The sequence below is a fragment of the Castanea sativa genome, chromosome 11 (genome assembly GCF_040712315.1).
Source record: "Castanea sativa cultivar Marrone di Chiusa Pesio chromosome 11, ASM4071231v1".
Taxonomy (NCBI): Eukaryota; Viridiplantae; Streptophyta; class Magnoliopsida; order Fagales; family Fagaceae; genus Castanea; species Castanea sativa.
This window is the reverse complement of record NC_134023.1, coordinates 22275469-22283456: the sequence shown is the minus strand read 5'-3', so window position 1 is coordinate 22283456 and position 7988 is coordinate 22275469.

Sequence of the window (7988 nt, the reverse complement as noted above, 5' to 3'; positions counted from 1 at the left end):
CAAATGGAAAACAATTTTTAAGTACTAGTACAACTATAATTAGTAGGTTAAAGAGTAGTGTTTGTAGTGTTGTAAAATTTGTAATATAGTATATAAACGTCGCTTTGTTACCTGAAAGGCCAACTGCAATCTTCATGGCTTTTCTGCGGGCCTTCTCACCTTCCGTAACGCGAAAAAAATTCCTCTGCCCATCCATGGAAACCTGGATGACCACAGTTTGCTGAAGAAACAAAATAATTATAAGCACAAATGAAGCAACTTTAAATTGTATCAAGTACTTTATTATATATTTTGTAATAGAAAGTTGAGTTTATCACTATTCACTAGTGCATTCCTAGCATATATATCTATTCAATTGCAATGATTGTATGTGGAGAGAGTACCATATATACAATACCTTCATGGTTTTTGTTTGTTAGAAATGATTGTATGTGCTGATGGACCAAAAGCCAATCACCATGTGGAAGAGAACGAAATTTGACGGTGGAGGATAGTGTACTATATCCTGCCATTTATAGGCCTCTCTGGAAGATTAGTGAGGTCTATTAGAAGTCAGGAGGATCATAGCTTACGTAAAGGTAGGGAACATCTTTTTTCACAATCACTATCATTGTTAAGTGTTATCATTACTGACTATATGTAAATTCTAAAATTATTATCACTTTTTATATATATATATATATATATTTGGGTAAGAATACTAAATCTTTTTAACGCACCCACGTAGAGAGAGAGGAATGTCTTAAAAAAACTTACAGTGGTGTATATTCAAAAATGTCTAACTCTTGAATATACAACACAGACGGTGAGTTAAAGAGGTTTAAAGTCTGTATTGTATATTCAAGAGTTAGGCCCTTTTGGATATATACCACTGTAAATTTTTTTAAGACCTTCTCTCCTCTTCCCGTGTGTGTATTAAAAATATTTATTATTCTCAAAAGAAAAAATAGTGGGTTAATCTCACATTGAAAAATGAGTGTGAGTTAAAGAGGTTTAAAGTCTGTGTTGTATATTCAAGAGTTAAACATTTTTGGATATACACCACTGTAAGTTTTTTTAAGACCTTCTCTCCTCTCTCCGTGTGTGTGTGTTAAAAATATTTAGTATTCTCAAAAGAAAAAATAGTGGGTTAATCCCATATTGAAAAATTATCAGTTTTATATTAAATGTAATAAAACAATCTAACAATAATTGTGATTAGTATCAAACTAAACAATACAACAAATAAACTTCAAAATAACTTTTTTTTATCTATTATTTAAAAATTGATACATTAATTTATTTAGAAGACTAAAGAAAATTTGTTATAAACATAATATCATTAAAAAAAAAATATTCAATTCATGAATATGAAATTATGAGCACTCTTCCTTTACATTTCCGTATACCAAATTATGAGCGCATAATTAATGTAGTATACTAAATGGGAGTTCTGAATAAAATCACCCTTAATCTTAATTAATGTATGAAAATCTTCTGTTCTATAGAATTTCAATTTATGATGTATATTCTATAATGATTGTTCTTTATCATTAGGTTAAAACACCAATCAGTTTTTTGTATAAGTGAGATTCAAACTCCAAATCTTTTATTCAACGACTAGAAATTTCACTAGATAAACTAACTAAAAGCCATTAGTATTTTACTTTACGTTCTACCAATCAAAACTTGTCATATTATTTTTTTTTTCCTCTTTTTTAAATAACTATAGTTTACAATGCACATAACAAGGAACTTGTGGGTTAGAGGATTTTTTTATTCTAGAGAGAGAGAGAGTGAGAGAGAGAGTTTAATGCATTAATTCATTACCTAAGGCACAAGTAGGGATGTTCACGAAACCGCATAAACCGCAAAAATCGCCCGCAAAATAGCATAATCACACCGCATTACAAGTAACAGTGCACTGCACCGCACCACACTGCATGGTGCAGTGTGGTTTGTGATTTTATAATAATAAAACTGCTCAAACTACACTGCTCCGCACCCTCTCTATATAATAATTTATTTATTTATTTTTAATATTAAATATATTATTAATAGTTTAATAATCCTAGTTTTCAAAAAAAAAAAAAAGTTTGATAACCTAGCAAGTGTTGATTAGGAAAGCCAACCCAAAATAAAGAAAAATTAGCTCAGTAGTTTAAAACTTAGCCCAAAATAAAAAGGAAAAATTAGTTTTGGGTTAGATAGGAAAAGTCCAAAATTTGACAATTATGTCAACTTCAAACCGTTCAAACCGCATCTTATACACTGCACTACACATGTGACCGTAAAAATGAGGTGCGGTGTGGTTATGGTTTTGACTAAATTTTAAACCGCACCGCACCGCACATGTGATTGCAAAAATAAAGTGCGGTGCAGTTTTGATTTTGGCTAAACTATACCGCAAAATATGGTCCTAAAAATAGTTCAAAACTGCAACGCACCGCGAACACATCTAGACACAAGTATAGAGAGCATTTTTCACTTTCCATTACAATTCGTATTCCATTTTCATTTTCCTCTAGAGAGCACTTTCACTTTCCAAATGAAAAACATCCTACTGAGTACTAATTTAACTAGTCCATTTCTAAAATGGGGAAAAAAGTAGACCATTTCTCATTGATTATTGGTTTAATTATTTCTAAAAGCAAAAAAAAAAAAAAGTCCATTTCCCATTCATTATTGGTTTAATTATTTCTAAAGGCAAAAAATAAAAATTTGAAAAGTTCATTTCTAATTCATTATTGGTTTAATTTCGTTCTATCCATTCGTATTGTAATTATTTATGGATAAACATAAAAGCAAAGCAATGCAAACAAGGGAGATACATGGCTATAGTGATGTGTGAGGTTTCCTACTTGGAGTGTGCGGACATGGTCATTTTCAAGAAACTACGGAGACCATATATCCTTGTCTCCATTACCAGCTAATAGCTGAATCGTCCACTGACTTAGTAAAGTAGTTTTTGAAAATATTATCGCTTAACAATTTATAAAATATTTTTATTAATTTAATAGATTTTTTTTCTTGTGAGAAAAATATTTTTTTTGATGGCAATTTTATAACGAAATTGGACTAAAAGCATGAATTGAATAAATTTTAAACTTAGAATACTCAATCAAATGAAAGTAAAGTTAAAGAGCTGAAATGAATTTCAGTCACATTTAAAAAGTGCAATTTGCATTTTAACTTAAATATAATTAATGACAATCTTGATTTTGTCTAGAGTTGACAAGTAAGCTCAAAACTCATTGAAACTAAAGATCAATTTATTTTTCATTACAGATTTTGCATAAGATGCAAAACCTTGTCAACCAACCACGTTAAGGAAAATTTGTAGAATTTGGCCAAAAACATGGTGTAAATTTCATATACTATAGTTAAAAACATTGTCATTTGGAAAAAAATTATTAGGTACTCTCAAAGTAATATAAATGCGTACTTCACATTCTTACACAAATGATGGGTCATATCATAAATTTAATTAATGAAACCTACTATTTATGTGAAAAAAAATACATATTTATAATACTTCGAAAATAAACAATAATTTTCGGATCAATTATAAGACTTGGGCTTTGAAATCTCATTGGTCTTTTACTTTTTCGTCTTTTTAAAAGTGGGTGTTGTTAACCATCACACACCATTGGTATATATAAAGAAAGAGTGGGTGCTGAAACCCAAAAAAAAAAAGTGGGTGCTATTAATGATGTTGATTTGTACTTTTTGGTTTCTCTGGTGTGTTAAGAGAAAGGTTGGCGGCTTCTTCTAGAATCTGCTGTGTGAGTTCATATTTTTTTATATATTTTATTTTATGTTGCTAGATACTATAGAAATGAGTGGATATGCAAAAAATTTATAGCACATATTTTTAATTATTATAAAGTTAAAAGAAAAATCTGTACATGGACTTAGAATATTCTAAATGATACCAATATCGTCTTCTTCAGTGGAGTTGTCAAGCTCATAAAAGATACTAATAATGATAGAATTTTGTAGGTGTGACAACTTACCTAACATTTAAATTTATTTTATTACTAACTCGGGATTAACATCGTGCGAGATCTCCTATATTAAATCAAGTAGTAAAAGAATACATGCAATCCATTAAAATAGTTACGAGGTCTATATGATGGGTAGGAAAGAGGCTAGACACCTTACAATATTTGATTTACAACGATTACCCAATACAAATCATTTTAACTATTCTAATTTATTATGTAAGCATTACAAAAAATTGGCATAGTGTGGCTGGCCAAAATCGCCGCTAAAGGTCTATTTGGCCTATTGCAGTAAAGGCTATTGCGGCGGTTCTACCCGCCAGCCTTGCGGTGCCACAATTGCTCTATTGCAGTGGTAACAAAAAGCGCCGTAATAGATCTATCATTTAGTGGCGGTGTTGGTCTATTGCGTCAGGCAGAAAATTGCCGCAATATGTGGTTACATTTCAGGTCAATTGACCTTTCAGCGGCGGGATATGCGCGCCACTATAGGTGACAATCTTTAGCGACAAGCAACAAGCGCTGTTATAGGGCTTCATGTACAACCAACCATATGCACTTTTTAGAGGTAATTACGCTCGCCACTATATGTTTGAAACTTTAGCGGCGGGCTATAAACGCCACTATAGGGCTTCAATTATAACATAATTTTAAGCCTTTAGCGGCATTTTTTGCCCGCCACTATAGGTTAAATTTAAAAAAAAAAAAATCAGTCCCATTACAAAAACGTGTAATAATTTTACAAACAACTTATACTAATTTTAGTTCTACTAAAACAATGCCACAAATGTCTCCAAACAAACATTACAATGACATAGAAGCACAAGGAAGTATCAATGTCTGCCATAGAAATAAGTGTTAATATAATAAAATAGACAAGCTTAAAAATTATATATCCTTGAACCAAATGCAACATAACTATCACTAGGAGCAGACACATGAGTTTGCAAAAAAAAAACCTTTCTACAAGTATTGTGAGCAAAGATCCAATCAATGACATTACTAGACCTGAAATAAGATTAACAAATAATTTATAAACTATAATTTTCTTTATTTTTAATTTAATTTTTTTGGTACACAAATGCTTACATACATATATATATAAGTTGCATGATCTAGCATCTTGTGTTCAAGTAGAAACACAACACTCATTTCTTTCCCTTATAAACATAAAAGCTACACACTATCATCCCATACGTAAAACTTTAATCCCATAATGTGTTTAAAAATCTCAAATAACACAACCAATCTTAACATAGTCAAATCTCAAACAATTAATCCAATCTTAACACAGCCAAATCTCAAATAATTTTATTAGAACGTAATGAATTCTTTAAGAAAAAAAAAACACACAAACATTGAGATATAATTTTAACGAGAAGAAACTAACCAGAGAGAGGTACAAGAATAACTCAACCAAAAAAGAAAGAAAGGTAAGTACAAGAATTTCTGGCTTTTGGACCTTGTGAAAAAATGAGAATATCTCCATATTAAAAGAAGAAAATCACATACATTGCCCATTCATTCAAAAGTCTATCTTCTTTCTTTCTTTCCATCCAATATATCACTTTATTCTTGATATTCATACATTTCACTTCTCTCTATCTTATTTTGTTCATAACATTGTAAGGATGCAGATATTTGTTTGTAGATATTCATAGAATAAGAGACATAAATTCTTCGTGCACAAAAATTCACATGTATCCATAAACTAGCTTAAATTTATAGCTAGAAAAATCATATTAGGCTAACCAAGGAACTTATTTTTGGTTTACAACAACTAAGCCTTAGTTCTAAATATATTTTAGTGTTAGCAACATAGATTCATCAATAAATTTTTTTGTTTAAGGACTTGGAATTAGTTTATACAATTTACCTTCTTTGAACATGTAAAAATTTCTGGACTTGAAGCAACCAGGATACACCCTCTAGCCTAATTGAGACTTACATAAAATTATCAACTTGAATCCGATCCAACCTGAGACTTACATAAAATTTTAACCCAACCCAATCCAATCCAACCCACCAACACATGAAAAACAACCAGAGGCATTGAGTTGGGTTTGGTCAATTTCATTGGATTGGCGGGTTGAATGCACACCTAAATTTGCAATACAAACATAATAATTTTCTTTAAAAATAGAGAGATAGTAGTGTCAATAATAGATGTTGGACGGTTGGAGAGGGCAATTGGGTTCCATAAAGGAGTAATTTAGTACTCTAAATGTACGACAACTTGATACTCTCTTCTCTTACATAATAGTAGATTCCACTAATTAAATTTATGGCAGAATTTACTACTATAAAAAATAAAAGAATATCATGTAACTATACTCAAGAATATATAGTAATTTTCTTTAGAAAAGAGGTTGAGGTTGGGAATTGATGGTACTTTTTTTGAGTGAACTTGTAATTTGCTTATGGTGCAATGTTTAGAATTATAGTATATAACATTAATACATTATAGACAACTCTCTCTTTTTTGTGGTTCCAAAATAAAAGTAGCTCATATATGGCAATGGACCACTAGATTGAATGATGAATAACATGATTTACATCATAGAACCATGGTCTTGCCCATCTTCCATCTCCTTAGGGAAGGCGAGGAGGACAAATGAAGAGTACCTTTTCTCTAAATTAGGATTTGGCTATGATACTTTTGAAGTATTATAAATCATTATATATCTTACATATATAAGATAATACTTTTGAAGTGTTATCCAACCACTTATTCTACTTTATAATATATAACATAATAATAAAAATTTGATTATCTTTAGCTCTACGTTATCAACTAAATCTATGTGGCTATGCCTTCTTTTACCAAAAAAGAAAAGAAAGAGAGGGATAGATGTAAACAAATCATAGCTAAATGGAGTGGTTATGGGCCATTCCCTAGCACCTGGGCCAACTATTCTATCTCCCATTGTAACTGCACGCTAGAATTGTTAGTTCTCAACTACAAATATAGTCTCTCTCTTTTTTTTTTTTTTTTTTTTTTTTTTTCTATTAGATATAGTTAGTACTTTGTAGTAACATTGTGAAACCATTCACTCGGAAAAGGATGAAAAGAGAAAAGAGTTTGAGTTAGTGATAAATCTTTTCTCATTGAAATAAAGAGCTCGAATTTAAGTCCTGCATAAAAAAAAAAAATAAAAAAAAAAACACTATATGTGTTTTTGTATTAGGCTGCAATTAGAATGGAATTGTAGGCCAAATCAAATTTGAGACAAGAATTCAAAAAATATTTTTCTTTTGATAAAAAAAAAAAAAGTCTAAATAAACAAGTTCAGACTCTTCGAATAAGAAGAAATATTTATATTGTACATTTAAAAATTCTTATGCTTATTTATATTGTACATTTATAACTAATCAAATGGGTGCTTCGAGCTAATCAAATAAGAGTGTGCCAAAAAAAAAAAAACAAAGCAAGATTTCACGTTCTAACAACTAAGCCCTTCATAATGTATGAAACAAATCAATTAAGAAACCCATAAGGCACTAACACAAAAACACTTCACAACAATAATAATCACATGGGTCCCGAAAAAATTAAAAATTTATAGCAACCCAGATTAAAACAAATTGCATTTGTCAAAAAAAAAAAATTATACGCAGACATAAAAACGAAAAAGGATAAAAAAAAGAAAAAAGAAAAAAAAAAGAAGGCGTAATGGCACTTAGGCCAAAACAACAGAAGAATACATTGGACCAGGTGTGGGCACCATACTTAGATTTGAAATCTAACCGTTGGATTTGAAGAGAGTCATGAAAGGTTAATTATAGTAAATTATGGTCACAATCAAACGGTTTGATTTAGAGAAAGGTGCGATCAATAACTTATTATTGGATGTTACACCAACCAATAACTTATTATTGAATTCATATTTTGAAAATTCAACCGTTGGATTATATGTTCTATATATTCTTAACATGCATGCCAATTTTTATGCCAATTTTTATGCCAATAAGATATAATTTTCCATTTGATCTTTGAACTCATCT